This window comes from Melanotaenia boesemani, chromosome 3, assembly GCF_017639745.1.
Source record: "Melanotaenia boesemani isolate fMelBoe1 chromosome 3, fMelBoe1.pri, whole genome shotgun sequence".
In the NCBI taxonomy this organism is placed as follows: Eukaryota; Metazoa; Chordata; class Actinopteri; order Atheriniformes; family Melanotaeniidae; genus Melanotaenia; species Melanotaenia boesemani.
The window spans coordinates 35,989,534-36,008,231 of NC_055684.1; the positions used below are offsets into that span (position 1 = coordinate 35,989,534).

Here is an 18,698-nt window from a genome sequence, read left to right on the forward strand (position 1 = left end):
AGCAATAGAATTATATTATACAAGCGTGTCTTGATGAACTATTTTTTCTTTAAATGGAACAAACCGACAGATTTTCGGTTCGAGTTCTTTAATGTCAAACCCCACAAAACTTTGTGAAGCACACAAATGAAAATTCTTGTCCTGTTTCCATCAATAGAGATTACTGTGATCATAACGTCTGCTGAAACAGATGTGAGGTTAAAAAATTGAGGCCTTTAGGGTATTCCACCAGGTTTTTATAGCTTAAATAGGATTATACTGAAAATAATTTATTTATCCCTGAGGGAAATTAGACAGTTTTTACTCCCTTTTATTGTGGCACCGTCAAACTTTTTTTTTTTTTTTTTTTAATTATAACTGCCAGATAATGACAGCAAAATATATAAAATGCACTCTGACAAGACTTCGCTTCATGTGAGAGATGAAGGGTTGTGGATTGAAACTGCAGAATACTGAGGGACAAATATGGTCCCCTTACTACAAATGCCTTGACTTGAGAATTGTCTTTTAAATCACTTTGTCAGAACTCAGACTTTATGGAAGTGCACATGTTAAATCAAAAGTATTGAAACTTATCTGTCATGTTTCAGACATGCTATTTAGCTGTCCATTTACTCACTCAGTGCAGCCATCTGTGCACTGTATCTGCTACACACTGGAATGGCTTCATTTCCACATTATTTTTTAACTTGTCAAAATGCCTTGAGTGTGTAGTAGAACTGTGGCTGAACAGATCCGGTGTGGACAACAGAGTTGGCTGCTGCTGCTGACATGCTGATTTTCACCGCAGGCCATTTGTTTACAAGATGTAGCTGGTGAAACACGGTACATGACATCAGTGATGAATACATAGTTGTAGCCTCTTTCTAAGCTTTGCAGGCACCATAGGTTTTTGCCAGGTTTTTATTCCATTTAACCCTTTCTGCTGTGGAAGTCTTCGCAACCAGGCCAAATCTCTTATTAAAGCACACTTCACCTAAAAGACATGTTAGCACACTCAGGTCTTGATAATTAAAATCAATGTCATGTAATGTTTCTATCAAATTTTTTTCTGTTTTTTTTTCTTCCTGTTGAAAACTTTAAGATTTCACTGCTGGTTCCAGTTGTCAGAGTTGAACGTTACTTGAAATTCTGTATCTGATCTTAACGGGTTGAAGCAGATTTTCATATCTCTTTCATATCTATTTCATATTTTAGCCACCACAGCAAACTGCCTACTTTCTCTGTAAGATAATAAACAGTGCAATAAACTTTTTTAAATTGCAAGAAAATGACATAAATATTTGCTTGTTGTGAATTATGATCATCTGTTAAGAACTTACAATCTTAAGAAACAACAGTTTAAGACATATGATCCTTTTAGTGTCTGAGACTGGGATGTTCTCCTGGAAAGTGCAAAGTCCTCCTTCAACTCCTAAAAGCAGACTTTTGCTCCGGGCAAGTCAAAATTACCCCTCTTTCATTTAGTCTCCTTTCTCGTCCTTCTGTGCTTCTTGCTGTTTTTCATTGATTTCACAGTCTGATTTTTTTCCTTTTTTTAACTTTACTCTTTTGTTCTCAGGTTTAATTCCTGAATTATAAACTCTAAAAACCTCCATCCGAAGAAGCATGTTGTGCTTGTACTAATGTTTTAAATTGAATTGGGGGTGTTAGTGGATATGTTTTGGTCAGTTGATGGACTGCAGAGTATTACATTGAGTTTGCTGCTTAGCTTACGTTGTATAATACATTTTAAGAGTTTAGGTATATAATCATGACAGAATACAATAGAATAGAATACATATGGATGGACACAGTACAGATAGATAGATAGATAGATAGATAGATAGATAGATAGATAGATAGATAGATAGATAGATAGATTTTTCCATTGTATTTGCTGTACACTACTCTTTGCTCTACCTAGTATATTTGTTGAGATTGTATAGTCTTATCTCGATATATTTAATAGCACATAAAAAATAATGACAGTGGACTCGGCCAAACTCAGTATCTCTGAATTAGTTCTATTTCCAAGTTCATTCAGTGTCTGTAAAGATAAGAATAGCTGTTTTGCTTTACTGTAGAACCAACCTGACTGCTCAGACAAATCCCAAAGAGATTAGACACTCCTGGTAATCTTCTTTAAGTCTGAGGAGTCAAATGTCTTGAACTGACATTCGCTTGAGCAGGGCCTATGATGTAGCAGTGCTCTGTGTAAAATTGGATCTGTAGCCCATGCGGACCCTTTTCTAGGTATAAACCAAATCAATATCACACTCAAATCAGTGGGTGAGTCACTCAAAAGAACTAAACCTCACTACACCAGATCATTAAAACTGGTAAATCGCTGTATGTATTTACATGCAGATGTAAATTTACGCTTTGTTAAAATCAAGAATATATTTGTATTCAATCACATATATAAAAAGATTTACTCCTTTAAAGTCCATAGGCAAATACATTATGTTCCCAAAGGAAACTAGTTAGCGCTGCAAGTCTCATGAGTAGGAAATGATCACTTGAATTAAACCTACAGAGAGGAAACCATATTTAAAAGGACCAAGAGATATTGTGTAAATTCGGAAGACTAAATGGATGTGAGTAGTAAATATAAAAATGATCTGCAGTTCCCATCTGTAGATAAACCACAAGAGCCTAGAAAGAATGTTTTTGGCTTATCTTTTTTTTTTCTTTTTGGCACATTTTGATTGATTGAAAATACCTTAAACATTATTTGATGCTAAATAAAGAAGTATGCCCATGTTTAAGTATGTATTTATTTATTTTTGTGGATTTGGTTCATGCCCAAACTCAGCTTCTCTTGCTGAAATAATGTAAAATTCATATTTTTAATATGGCCTGAGTAATAACTGTTTTGTTTAATCGTTAATTCATAAAAAAAAAACAAAAAAAAAAACGTTAATTCCACAAACTAATGTCGTTACACAAATGTGTTAATTTTAACAGCCCTTATCAAAACTTACAGACCTATGAGGAGTTTTAATTTGATTTTACACATTTATAGTGTTGGGAAATCATGAACAATAATTATTTCTTTGATAATAATTGTACCTATGAAATCTGTAATCATAAAATTCCTAGTCTCTACTTTATGCTGTTTGACTGTGGTCAGATAAGTGACAGATTGTTGTGGGTCTTCCCAGGAAATCTGGCCTACATACCAGAGACACCTGAACCAGCTACAACAGAGGTGTTGCTGAAACCTCACAGCAAACCTCACATTTTATATTGTTCTGGGTCTAACCCACGAATGGAAATGGTCTGCAGTTTTCTGCCCCATGCTGATACTGTAACCAGAGGTGCCTGCAATGACAGCATATTCCTGTTGTGTTTTCTCAAATAAATATTGAATAAGAGTGTCCAACATCAAGTTTAAATCCCAGATCAGTACCAGGGCTTCAGAGAATCTGTAAGGCAGTGCAGCAGGGGGTGCCTGATACCCTGTTATAATCCTGCAGGAAAAATAACACTTGAGAACAACAACACTGACAGAGGATGTTTTTCTTGTTGTTACACTGATTTCAGGCACCTTTCACTTCACACAGCAAGTGTGAAAAAGACTGGCAGCATCTTGTTTTACCCTCTCACACTCCTGGCATAGAGGCTAACCATGCTGAGGGAGAATTTCCATTATCTCTTTGTGCTTTGAATACAAACATCTTGCAGATTGAAAGTGGCTACAGTTTTCCCAGCAGGGGCTGGGCCACCTCCAACACAATTACAACTGAAGTTGGGGGTGGGTTAAGCTGGTGAGTGCATACAACAGTCCTCATCAATGTTCCAGTTCATTGTTCTGTGCCACACAGAGCAGCACTGAACTGTATGTGAGCCATGTCTCTGCCAAACCTGGCTCATAACCTGAGGATTGGAGACTCTCTCGACACAGAATAATCTTAGCTTTTGGATTGTGTGCAGTGACACGTTCTGTGTGCCAGCTTGTTTAGGTAGTTGATATAAGCTACCAAGCTAATCTCAGCAGCTGTCAGGAGTTGTTTGTTTTTCTATGTAATGTTTATTTTTATATGTTCTTAATTCATTTAAATATATCATCAGACATAATTAGTCAGTGACTATGTGTTTCTGGATCATGACAGTTATAAAAAGAAAAACAATATTTTGTGGACTATTTTTTTTTTTTTTAAATTGGTGGTCATGGTGTGTCAACACATCAGTTCCAAATTATAAATCTAAACAATATCATGATAAATTATTTTGGTTGTGACATAATTTATAAGGGCCCTTTGATAGTTTTCCTTTGATGTAAGAGATACAAGATTGTGGTGTGTTTTTATCAGGAAATACCAAATTAACAGGTCATTAAGAGGTTTGTACTGAAATTGGAGAAGTATTCAGTTTGAATCAGGAATGTTGCAGCAAGGAAACATCTAACATCTGCAGGGAACTGGTCCAAGAGGTCTGGAGTTGGTGATCCCTGGTCTATATGAACAAGAGTGACCAGCCAGCTAAGCTTGTTTTAGACAAGATCAAGTTGGGAAGTTGAATGATATCTACATTCTTTTAAAATTCATAATTTGGTGGAAGTTCTGGAAAAGTACAATTTATGAACAGTAACTGCAGCATGACACTGACATAATGTTTACAATAGATAAATAATTTTAGAAGGTATGTGATTATTAATGATTGATTTCTTCATCTGTTGGGCTCATATATTTTGTGAAGTTTACTTTTCCCCTACGTAATTTTACACTCATTATTCTCAAAGCTTCCATTTCAGAGAGATCAAAGGACACTAAATGCAGTTTTGTGAGGGAAACTAGCTCGAAAAAGAGAACCTGGAGGATTGTGTTTGATCTGCAGTGAAAATGTGTAGAAGAAAAATGAATAAGAACCTAATTACGTGTATTTGCCCATCACTGAAGATTTTCATGTGGTCTGGTAAAAGAGAGAAGCTGAATTAAGATTTGCTGGGAAAACAATGCACATCACAGCCTCCCAGTTTTAAGTCTTTGCCTACCGGTCCCCATCTTCCTCTCCATCATCCTCTCCATTTGTCTTTGATGTTTTCATATGGTCTTTAATGTCTTGCCAGAGGTCCTAAGTGAGCAAGTTCTTCATAACTGCACAAGCTGGATCCAGCTTGTTGTGATGTCTTTTTGAAGCCATTAATCATGTTTTATATGTTGTTTTTATCAAATCTCTTCTTAATCTCAAGACAGCTAAACTTTATTTATATAACATTTGTTTTGGATCATAGCTCTGTTTTGTATTAACTGAAGGATTTTAAGGGAGTTGGATGGTAATCCAGCTAAAATTTCATTACAATAGTTCAGTCTATGTGATAAATACATGAACCACTTTTTTTTAGCATTGCTTTGGGAGAGGTTTATTTTTATGTTGGCAATGCTCTTAAGTTGAAACAAAGCCCCCCAAATGACCTGTTTAATATGTGAATAAAACGACAAATCCTGGTCAAAAAATGACTCAAAGCTTCCTCACAGTTAGGATTGTAAATTACCATCCACCAACCCATCAAATGCTGGTTGTAATTCAACTTGCAGGGTACAAATAAAGCTTATTAGCCACTTTGGAGAGTGATGAAACAATAGTGTCGTTTTAGCAAGTGAGAAGAGCCAACTCTAGTTGGGTAATGCCAAATCATCAGCTCCTCCTTCTCATCAGGCAGTGGCAGGACTTCAGTTTGATTGGTACGCTATGTAGACAATCACGTGAGAGGACAGAACAGGATCATACCATTATGTAAAAGACGGAAGGGCAGCAGACTCTCCAAAAAGAGTTAGTGTAGTGGTACAGGCCAGGTACAGGGAACAACAGTTAAATAAAAACATGTTAGGGAAAATTTAAGAAATGAGTGAAAAGCAGAGAAGAATCAGATTTTTAAAACTTTTTATAAATTAATAATAAATAAATTGCTTTCAAATACATAATCCACTCATAACTGCTCAATTTGGCAAAAGTGGAAGCCCCCAAAGATACTAAATGAATATCTGTAAGAGCCAGCTCTTCTAAAGGAGCTGAATCTTTGAAAAGAGCCGGACAGGCCATTACTATGATGAATCAAGCAAATCACAACCTTCCTCATGAACACTGTTCCATGATGAATCATGCATAAATCATTCGTTAACTATGCACATGGCGTCATTTATGTGGTACTTTCTGAAGAAACCCATTTCCTAAGGTTACAAATAGTTGTACAAATAGTAGTTAGCTTATTTAGTTAGCTTAGAAATTCACATCATTAGCGAGTTTATTTAACCATAACTTTGGTTTTATATGAGCTTAAATGTATTTTTTTTAAATCTATTGGATTCTCAGATGCTTTCATAAAACACCTACACATTTTGAGCATTATCCTTTTTTGTGTGTGTGTATTAGATAAGAATACTATCATTTTACATATTCACATATAAGGTTAAAAGAAAATCTGTTAACCCCTCAAAATATCAATTTATAAATGTTAGCAGACATAATATCTAACAAGCAAAATATATCTTCAAGGAAAGTTTGTCTGGATGAAATTAACAGTATAGAAATGAAAGATTTAACGTTTTAAGAGACCCATTACACACACACACACACACAAAACTGAAAAAAAAAACACAAATATATTGTTTAAATATCTCATTATTACGTTTCCTTATTACTATGAGGAATTTAATTAAACAAATTGGTGAAATTTAATCTTGTTTCAACTAATTTATTTGTGTAATCACATATGTAAATAAAAGATGAGAATTTATTTCAAGTGAGTTTGTGCTCAGTTTTGGGTAATATAAAAATAAAAAATGTTGAAATCGGTGCAAATTGTTTAACTAATTCTAACATTTTTGTTTTTATAGTGCATATTACCTGTTAGTGAGCTTCTTGTACTCTGATAATTTGTTTGCTAACTGAAAATCTTGGTTTTACTATTGAAACTTGCAAACTACAAGTCTTGAAATAGTTCTTAACGTTTACCAAGCAAATATTTACCACACACAACAATGTATTAAAAATTAGTCACATATATTTAGGATTGCAGTCCATGAGATAAACTCTTGACCTGCTGATGCTTGTGCAGGTTGCAGTGCAGAACTTATATCTTTAGTTATTTAAAAAAAAAAAATCAGATAGCAGTTGTTACTGAAAACACATTGTTCATATGGTAAAAATTAAATTGTTTAACTAAACTCATTCACAAATAATTTAATTGATTAGTACACTTACCCACACCCAAAATATCTTGTTACTGTGGCTTACCCCTGGGGCTTGAATTCTGCTTATAAAGCTTAAATAGCTCATAAAAAGTTAAATTCATAACGCGTATCTTACAATTAATTAGCATATTTGAGCTTACAAGTTTATCAGTTCCATCAACAAAATTGAAGACTAGTTGTCCCTGACTTTGACCTTCACATGTTTTTCTGTGGCCTCAGTGTGGTCTGGTTATAATTCTTAGCACATCTCTGCAACCCTGTTGTGAATGTTCATTTCAAATTCCCAGCTCTGCAGTGCCTTGAGTTTTTTCTTTTTAACTAAATCAATCCCCCTCTTGTTACCTCTTGTTAGTCAAATTTTTCATTTTTTGTTAAACTAGTTGAATATTGTGATTCACTTTGATGGATCTGACTAAAATGACCATGTTTAGTTTGCTTTTGTAAGTAAAAACTGGTGAATTTGATGATGAGACATTATATAATTTCTTCAGATGAATACTTAAAGTACATTAAGACACAGCAGTTTTCCTCCCTCCCCCTTGGAGAGTTTCACGTAGGTTGCCGGTTTGTGTGATGACGGTTCTTTTATACAGTTCATGGAGGACAGAGAACATAGCGCCAGCAAACATCATAAATGAGTGAACGAGTGAAGATGATTCATACACACTGTAAGTTGCTATGTTTTGCAATGCAATGCGCTAATTTCGTGCACTAATTTACGTTAGCATAAAACAGAGTGTAAACAAACAGGAAGTAGTAAAGTGCTGCACCCACATTATTCCGTCACGTAACTCCTATTTTGAAAGGAGAAAAGCTTGACCAAACATTGTTGATGTAGAGAGTCAGATTGTTTATAGGGAGGCTTCCTTTTATCCCTCACAACAAATGAAAACATTTAAAATTATTTTTACTGGGAAAAAATCCTAATTATTTAGCCTTTAATATATGTTGAAAAAAAACAGAACAGGATTTTGTGGAAAAATCATTAACTGTCTACTAAAAACTTTCATTTTTCCTCTTGCTTCTGAAAAAATATGTTTGAAATAAAAGCATTTGGTGTTCAACATGAGCTGCCCTCATGTTAATCAATATCTAAAAATAATTTATATAACTTTGTGTCACCGCAGGCTTAATGGTAAAAGTAAATTTGAGTCACATCAGGTCTTTACAAGGACGAGTTTATATAAGGTTGTTTTCTGTTTTTCTGTAGATCAAACATAAAGGAGTACTTTGTATTTTATGAAAAAATGCCACGAACAATAACAAACTTTAACTACCTCACTCACATCCATGCAGCTTTAGATCAGTGCACATTATCCTGTCAGTCTAGAAAGCTATTCATCACCTGTGACAATGATGTTGGAAACTTGACAGATGACTGGATTTCCTGAGTGTTTCTGGTAAAGAAGCTGAAAAATGCCAAAAATGTCCATGTCAACCAAGCATTTTTAGCCACCAGAAACTCAAAATACACACTATAAAGTGAATAAATTCACTTTCTAAGAAAAATAAGGTACCACAGGGCCAATTACAGAGGAGCCTTTGGAAACATATACCTGTCTAATCTAACATATAGTACAAAGTATATCCTTGTAAGACCCAAAGTCTTATATTTGGTGAAATAAATACAGTTCTGAGAAATTATGAGGGGATGGACATACACTGCTGTTGGTTAAAAAAAAAAAATCCTGCCTTTACACTAGGCTAAAATCACCCTCAGGGTTCAGCTCTTCATTCAGTTTTGTCATCTTACTTCAACAATCTTATCAACAATAATGACTGAACCTATCCTTTAGGGAGTGTGATCATGCAACCATTCTGTGACAAATATGTTGTTATTTAAAATAATTGTTAAGCAAATTTTAAAATCAACGACATTGATAAAAATACTCTGAAAATACATTTTGTAAAATGTATCGTTATACAGTATTTAATGATAAAAGTGATGTGGAGTTTTACTGGCTGTCTTATAATTGTCCTTTGCAATGAGGACATAGCTCTAGCATGCTTTTAATAGAGACATAACTTTGCCCTTGGTCATAATGTCACACTTGTCTCTTATTAGATCTTAATTGAATTTGACATTACAATCTTCACAAGCTGAAAAAGATATATTCTCTGAAGTTCGCACTCTCTTGAGCCAAGACTTTCCTGAACTCATTTAAGTAATCCAAGCCTTCTTTGTCTGTGTGAGATTTATAACTAACAATTTACAATTAACAGAAATAGCTGATGCAGGCTCTGAGTTTAGCTTAAGGCCTTCTGAGTTTTTCTTTTTGAAGTTATGGCAAAATCATTCATATGCACACATATTGTAATTCCTAGAGGACAAGAACCATTTTAATATATTAAATCCATGACTGAATGAATACATAAGCTATTCATATCATTTGTTTTAAATCAAAGCATCCCCTGTTGCATAACTTATCGTTCCCATTTAAGTGGAAAAGATTGCATTTTCTTGGAATACCTCCCAGAAAACATTAGATGAACATTAGGTGATGTAAATTAACTACAGGAGAATAACAGCAGGCCAGTTAATTCTGATGAAACCACACCTAAATTCTATTTTAGGCTGAAAATACTAAACGTATAGTGCATCTGTTTCTATAGTGATTGACAGGGATGTAAGTGTTGCCTAAACTGACTCAATTATGTTTTAATTTTACTAAAATAGCCACAGACTGTTATGCTATTCAACAACCATTATGTGTATGTGTGTGTGTTTTCACAATTACTGTGCATATATCTTAAATCCTTTGTGCTCCTGGGATTTTAATCTACATCTCATATTACTTCCCTGAAATGAATGCATGGGTGAGCATCGCAGTAGTGTAACTCAGGAATGAATCTGACCTCCACATGAAGCAGTTGGATGCAAGAATTTAGCCTGAAGCAGTTATCAAGACTTCACTAAGCAGGAATTCATTTGTATTCACACACTGCTGAGGTTATGAGGTTAACCACAGACAACATGAATGCTCAGTGTTGCAGGCATAAAAATACAAAATGTACTAAATCAGGAGCTGGGATTCAAATATTCAACAATACATCACTGATCTGTTCTCAACAATAAAACTAGTGAGCCAGAAATACACAGAAATGACCCAATTATATTAGTGATTGCTCACCTCTTTCATTCATTATAGTATTACAGTATTCATTCAAGTATAAACTGAAAGAGTTGGACAGTCTTTTTGTTGTCTATTCGACCTGTGCACCCATTCACGCTTCAGCTGGTGTCATTAAATGACTGCTATGTATATGCCATTTGATACGGTAAAGTTTAAAGATACTGTAAAGGGAATTATATGTCAAGAGATTTCATGATAAGTAAGAACTTTAACCTGTTTAAAATGGACAATAGTTGATTTTCTTGTCCATACAGTTCCAGAATACTTTACCTGAAGATACCTGAAGATCTACAGCAGTGCTACTCGATTCGGTCCCATGAGGGCTGCAGTCTTTTTTTTATCTGTCCTTGCTCCAACACACCTGACTAAAATTAATGAGTCATTGTGCAGAACTTGGTGGGCTGATGGATACATTTCATTTTAGTCAGATGTGTTGGAGCAGGGATACTTTGAAAATCTGCAGAACTGTGGCCCTAGTAGGACTGAAATGAGTAGCCCTGATCTAGAGCACTGCTTCAGTGGTAAAAGTAAAAGATGCACACAAATGCCAACCCCCACACAAACCAAAAGGTTAGCTTACTGTAACTAGAAGAACACATTCATAGACAAAGAGTTGGATAAAAGTCAGAGTAGAAGTTAAAGATGGGAGTGAAACTTTGCTCGGGGCTTGGTGGACATTGCAGTGACGTTGCTTTGACCTTCTGTCAAATGTTCTCTGCCTGGTTTCCCTGCAGCCCCTCCAGATAAAACTAATTTTGGTTTTTCACTCAGCTGCACCATAAGTGTCATGTGTTGGATGCAAAAATAGCTGAAACCCCCTTTTTAAATCATAGATTTTAACTGTGGTTTCCTAGAAGAGGACATTTTTCTCTTCATTCCTTTCCATTTTAACAGTAAAAATAAATAAATTGAGACAACAAATCAAATCATCCGGAAAACAAATTATATTACTTACTAATCATAGGTTGTCTGTTGATGATGGGTCGGTTTATTTTTCAAAACATTTTTGTACAGTTTATTGAAGCACTCTGCACAAGTTTGGCTTGTTGTCAAGCAGTAATTTGATCTATCATGTAATGTTTTCTGATGTCCTACACAAAATGAGTGCTGGACAAAATGAACCTGTAATCCATAATTCTGTCAGCTGCCCGTCAGGAAAAATATCACATTTACAACTCTGAGACTCGCAAAGGTGCCAAAATATCCATAATTTATGTTGTAAATGTTCTGCCTGACTTTCAAACGACTTATGGAACAAAGAAGTATGTCGCACGGAGCTTTGTTTACACCCACTCTGCAGTTTCACCATGTTGGCTGACCAAACAAAAAGGTAACTGATATTATTCGTTTCACGGTACCAGCTACAGTGGAAAACCAAAAGAAAGTGAGAGAGCCATACCATACAGTACCACGTAACATAGAAGCGCCGTAACTAAGAAGCTGAAACTGTGTAGTTACATTTCTGTATATATAACTGCTTTTAATTCAATTCACCTCACTTGAATTCAGCTTTATTTGCAAAGTACCAATTCATGACAAAGTCATCTCAAGGTACTTTACAGACATCATTAATTTAAACAACTCCACATTAGCCCTGTTTTATAATAACTGTGTCCATACAAGCAAATTCATACAATATTATACCCTAAGGAACCGAATAGTGTTGTTCAAGTTCTTTCTTTGCATGAACTAGTTCAAACTTCAGTTCATTTTTAGGTTAGAGGTGAGAGTGAAAGAAAGGAAAGACCTTAAATTCTATCACACAATTTAGATGCACATGGACCCGATGTGTGGACAGAAGACAAAGATAACCTTTTTCAGTGTAACAGAACATTTTTGGTCAAACAGCTATTTTCAGCTCACCTCTTCTTAAATTTGAAGCAAGGAAAAAAAAAAGTAGAACTATTGTACTGTATCTTCTCACACTGGACAGATGCTTAAACTCCATGTCTTTTCCAATCAGACGTTGATGAAACTGATGCTCCGACATAATTTGCACAGAAATGTTAGATTTCATATTCAGGCAGTACATATTATTCCTGTAAATAATCACAAACACAAACATCTACAATGCCTCTCTTTTCACGTGCACTTGCCTTTACAGAGCAGGACTGCACCAGCGTTACTATGGACCCTTCCTGGTTTCTTATGCTTAAGTGTGCATAGTGGTAACATAGTGTGAAGTGGGTGTATCGCCAGGGAAATGTAGGCAGTGACTGTTGCAGGACCCTACAGAATCTGAGCGAGTTCATGTTCAAGTATTTTTGCAAATCAATTTTGATCAGTTCAACTATTACAGAAAACTAACGTGTTCAGTAAGCGTGTTCTTTTGAGCTTGTTCATGCACAACGCTGGGAACCAACAGATAGCATCATTGTTAAATCCTTATCTAGTGTTATTTATGCAGTGTATGCGTTGGTTCTCTCAGAAGCAACATCTTCTGAGCAAAAGTCCAGCATATCCTAAGTGCCAATATATTGTATATTACTATATATAATATATATGTAATAAACAGCTGTGGTGCTGTGTTGATAATGACTATATAATGACCAACATACCAGTGTACGCTGTAGAAGCCTGTATTGGGAGCCAGCTGCACCAACAGCTTTTGTGTTTACTTTCCTTTTATAACAACGTTGGATTTAACAAATGAAGGTGACAGGAATATTAAAACAGGATTCTAGAAGAATCTCTAGGGCAGACTAAAGTTTGAGCATTATTCCCACTCATTCAGTTACAGTACGCTGTTAAACTCTAGATGGTTGCAGTGGGATTTGAATCATGTTGGTCCTGCGTGACCTGATGCAAATTATGCAGGAGTGATCAGTCCTCCAGAGGACTCTAATCTGCTACTTTGAATTAATTGCCAGCATCATCATGCCTATTGGCTTAAAATGTACAATACAGCTGAAATGTCTGTTATGTAAAGTGAACAGTCTCTGTATATATCCAACATAAAGTCCACAGTATTTCTCACGACATCAGCTTGCAGAAAGATAAAAAAGCAGCCTTTTTACCTCAGTTCCACATTAGCAGTAATGCTCAAACCTAATTCAAAAGGAATGACCAGAACCTTAATTAAAAATTGTCACCCATCACTAATATAATATAATAAGAATCTACCTCTGTATTATTTTTGAGAGATTTTTTTTTGTTGCACCTTGCTTGCTTGGCCTTTTATGCCTAATTAGTTTTACTCAATTCAGAGCATGTACATATTCAATTTATATACATACATACACACACATCTGTGGTTGTGTAATGAAATTGTTGACAATAGATGTCAGTAAATGGAAGGAAAGTAGAACTGAATGTAATTAGACAGATAAGATTCATGCAGCAAAGAGGCCGTGATGCCAGATAAGACCTGTAAAAATGAATTTGAAGAGGCAAAGAGAAGAACCCAGGAGATACTGCTGACCGAGGCGACGAAGGTGTGGACAAATGTGAGAGACAGGAAGCGACAGAGAGTTATTTTTAGGCAGCCAATGCAGCAGCATTCCTTTTGTTGGCTTTGTTGTGTTGGACCTACACACTCCCAGGCGCAAGCCGGGCATCCAGATCACAGCAGTGACTCACTGGTTCCTGACTTGCACCTGAAACCAGCTCTGACCCCTGCTCAGACAACACACCCCTGCACTGTCACATCCCTCCACTGCCATGACAGGCCACTGCTGGGGTGTCTCTCTCAGGCTTGTATAAATGTGTGTGCAGAAACCCTAAAAGGATGAATTAAATAAAGCATCTTAAAAGTATTTTAGAATTAAATTAAATTAAATTAATATCGTTTAATACTATTTGTAAAGCCTCATATAATACATGTATATCTAATAACACAACAGACCCCTTCATGACTCCCCGATCCATCCCATGTGTAGTAAGAGCCTGACAGACTGTTGGGTGCCTGGGGCCAGATGCATGAAACTGAGTGTAGTTTCATGACTAAAACTGTATATGCAGAAATGTAGAAATGTGCATATGCATTTGTTTCAGATTTATGAAGCTGTGTGTAAGTATGGTTATAGGTAATTGTAATACTCTGCTTAAATCTGATTTCCACCCATATTTTAGCCATAAATGGATGTGGACAACACCATAATTTTCCATTTACATATGAATTTTACTAAATATAAAACCAAGACAGGAATTAGTTTTATTTAGTGGCCACAAACTGAAAGAAAACTAACAAACTAACAAAAAAAACAGAAATTCTCCAGAGCAAAGGACGACCTTGCATAGTTTGCTATTTAAGATGTTTTCTTAAACAGCTATTTTTAAACAGCACAGCATGAAACCATCATGTGAAAGTAAATCAGAACAATCTCAGAATGCTAATTTTATCATGAAAGTGTCATTAGAAAGGTTGTCCACAGCTGTCTATATACAAGACTGTGATGCACAGCTGCAGATATTTATAGCTCCCACAAGTCACAGACCACTGTAATACCGAGCAACCTCTACTATCTGTCTTGTTTTATGGTAGATTGTGTGGCTTCTGTTTCCACCTCATTTCAAGATTGCACTGGTTACCTGTGGACTTGTGTAGACAAAGTCTGAAGAATGTGGGACTGGCCATATTTTCACCACGCATACCTTCTTAATAAAGAGCTTGTGTGGAGAAAAAGGATGCACGTGCAGTGTATGTGTGAACGTATCAACTATGCATCTGGACCCGGGTGTTTTTGTGTATTTGGTTAGTGTTGTGTATATCTTTAGGTAATTTTGCCAGTTTATGGTTGTCCTTCTTTGTGCTTAAAATTCAGGTTGTTTGTCGTCGTTCTTGTTTTACAGTCATTGAGAAGTGACTTTTTCTTTATTTTTATTTTCTTTATGTAGTTTTAAAATAAGGCTGTTCTTCAAAGGTGTGTAGAGGGCACCCCTGGTCTCCCCTCGGAGCCTCCAGATGACTAAGTGATGTATCTATTATTCACACTTTGAAGAGTTTTGTAATGAATGTGGACTGAGCATTGTAAACAAATTAAATATAATACGCCATAGGTTTAAATACAATAATGAATTACTGTACAATATACTTAACTGAGAAGATTTCATGGTTCATGTTGGTAAATACTTGCACACAATTCACCTGCTTGTTACAGTTAAAATAAACATTAATGCTTTCATGTAAAACTAATCAAAATGAAGCAAGAGTATAATAATCTCCATAAGTTTGACATCTTGTCAAACAGATGTTGGTTTACATTTTTATTCAAACTGGATACCAAATCATGATTTTATGGCTTAGTATTCTCACATTTTTGAGATAAGGGAACATCAGCATATCCAAAGCCGTGCAGCTGTAGAACTCATTTCCTGTAAGTGTTGTTGAGGCAGATTTTGATGTCATAGCTCTGAAGAGCCCATTGCAGTTCATCACACTGAAAGCCTTATTTAAAGTTTCCACAGAGATCTTTTGGCTTGCCCTTTTATTACTTTCATTGTGGCTTTGTCTCATTCTCCAGGCACAAATGCACATTTTGGAGAAATAGACTGGAAATAAAGGAAATGGAGGAAATTGTTGTCCACATTCTATGAATTACAATAAAAATAATATCGAAAGAAAAATGCTGATTTCTTTTTCTTGACAGCACCTTTCACATGCCGCGATGGGTCCCTGGAATACAACAAAGCTAAATGAAGCATTAAAAAAGCAACAAATTAATTTTTAGAGCACATCATAATCCAGTAAGGCACGAACATGAAAATGAACAGAGATTCATTACAGAATCATTTCAAGCATCCAAATTGCTGTCAGTCAAAGACTGATGAAAATTCCATTACCTTTCTAATGAAAATAATAGCTGATAATGCTTTGTAATGAACAATTCCCATCACTAATTTAATCTTATGGAAAGATTGTCCACTGTTATTATAATAACACATTGATTTTTGGATACTAGTTGGCATGTAATGGGCTTGTACAATTGCTTTTAACAAAATAAAAAAGAGGTCAATTTTAAAAGGATTTAGTGAGGTAATAAAAGGGCAACAACACCATGCTTCATTTGTGTAGCATCTGTAAAGACTAGTGAGATATCATAATTATTTACATGTGTATACTGTGATTTTTGTCTGCCTAGTGTTTGCCTTTGTGATGAATTAGCATTATCTTAGTAGTAATCCATAATTCCGTTGTTAAATGCTTGTTTGTCCTTTTATTGTTGTGCTTACAGCGTAACAGCACTCATTCACAATAACCCATAAAATCACTGAACACCCCTGTGTGGATATTGGCAGTTTAATCTCATGTACATCCCTGTCCTTGATGCGATGCACACACTGTCCTTGAGTGTGCCTCCCAGGGGAGATGCATCTTAAAACGTCACACACACAACAGCACACAGCTCCCACTCGCCAGTGATGAGTCATAGTTGCCCCAGAATCCCAGGGCTGTAACAGTATATTTCCACACATGGAAACTCAGTAGAGGAGGCCTTTTTTTAATGATCTAGGGAAGGTTTAAGCTTTGTACTGTTCTGCCCTCTCCTGTTCCAAAACCAAGTCTTCCAGCTCTTTCTGCATTGTTGTCTTTTTTCTATCAGGTTCTACTTTTTGTCCTGTCCCTCCTCCCTTTGTCCTGTGTTTCTAAAAGTTTTAGCCTCTGTTGCTTGTTTTGTTTTGTTATTTTGCAACAGTCACTGAAATCTACCGTAACCTTTAAGTTTTTTTTTTTATATTAACCAGCTATTTTTGTATTTTTCTGGTACAAGCAAAAAGTGGCAAATTTGTATTTTTAAATTAAATGTATTTGCCGTAAAATTAAATGTGAGTATTTGCCGCATATTTTTGTGACACAGTTTTGTAATGTCAAACTAAAGTTTTGTCCCTTGATGAGATAAAAGAAAGAGAAAGAACCAATAGCCTACCTTACTCATCAAGCTAAAGCCCCACAAAGAGTTAAAGGCAAATTTCCAATGGATCCAGGAACATTTTGGGGAAAAGACCACCTTAATTTTTTACTTTTAGGTACTAGAGCAGCCCATCAGTTTTAGCTGTTTTGGTTTAGTTATTTATATGCAACTTAGCTGCTGACACATTAATTTTTCAACCTGAACCTGAATCATACCTGCCTGTATTTACTTTTAAGTCACGCCTTGACATTCTGCATTGTTTCAGCCCATCCTTTCCCATCTCCTCTTTTTTCTGTTTGACATAGTCCCATCCCTCTCCTGCCTGTTCTGCCCTGTCCACTTGTGTTTTGTCCCTTCTGTTCCATCGTACCTGGTTTTACACTTTTCTATCTTCTAACATTTTGCCCCTTCCCCGCTGGATATTATTACCTCTGACAAAATGTTCTCACAGTTTGTTAATCTGTTCAAAAGCAAGATTACTGTTGTAGTGTTGGATATAACCCGACTTAGAAGTGACAGGCATTTGACATTTAATCCAGTTCTCAAAGCTCTTGTTGAAACTGCCATCACTTCTCATTAAGTCCGTCTTGATGTGAAATGTATCAGAGGGTGAAAAACTGATTCTTGTGTCTAGAGCGACTGATGGGTCTTTATGTTCCTAGCTGTTTTTGCCCTAAACCGAACCCAGCTGTGTCACTGCTGCAGCTCAAAGGCTTATCCCTGTGTCAACAACAGGACAGCCTTATTTTTAAAAAATTCAATTAATGACAGAGTGGATGCAAAAACATCCTATTTGTACTATGACTCATTTCCTCTGACAACGAAAAGGGAAAGACATTGTTTTCTAAGGAACTTGCTAACTTTGCAGATGAGCATTACATCACTGAGGCTGCAGGAAAACTGGGTCAGGCCCTTTGTACGGTGTTCTGTTTTTTCTCTTTTTGGTGTTATAACGCAAACTCAACAGAAAAGCCTTGTCAGATATAACAGCAGTGTGAAATCAAAACGGTAAGTAGCTCTTCGATAAAGTCATGGATGTCTGGACACTGGGTGTTTCTATAACCCTGCACTGCAAGTGAGGTTGGTCCCCTTGTGAGCAAGGGATTATAGTTGAGTGACACACTGGTGAGGGTCAGTCAAGTTTCTCTGTTTCATGCTAAATCTGTCTCACAGAATCTCTCTCTCTCTCTCTCTCTCTCTCACTTACTCACACACACCCTCTCTGGATATTTAAATCTCTCTGTGAAATCAGTGTGTAGTTTTAAATCTGTCACTAATCTCCTTTATTGGCATAACACACTGGACAAGGTCAGTTTTCATACTTTGAGTACCTAAACACACATTTGTGTAAATGCAAATACACACTTGTGAAAAGTTCATTTAGAAAAATTGATAGAAAGGCACTCTTAAATCTTTCAGATTTCTGACTCTGGGTCTGATAAATAATCATGCAAAAAAAATATGTTTTCAGAAAATGTGTTAAACTGGAGACTTTTTTTTTTTCTAAACAAAGCTTTTAGTGCTGCTAAAATGTC

General features: G+C 35.8%; 1 protein-coding gene across 7 annotated transcripts in view; it reads left to right on the forward strand.

The window, feature by feature from the left end:
• slc2a9l2 (solute carrier family 2 member 9, like 2) overlaps nt 1-18,698 on the forward strand; it is a 108,781-nt gene that overhangs the window by 89,411 nt on the left and 672 nt on the right. The window lies entirely within an intron of this gene.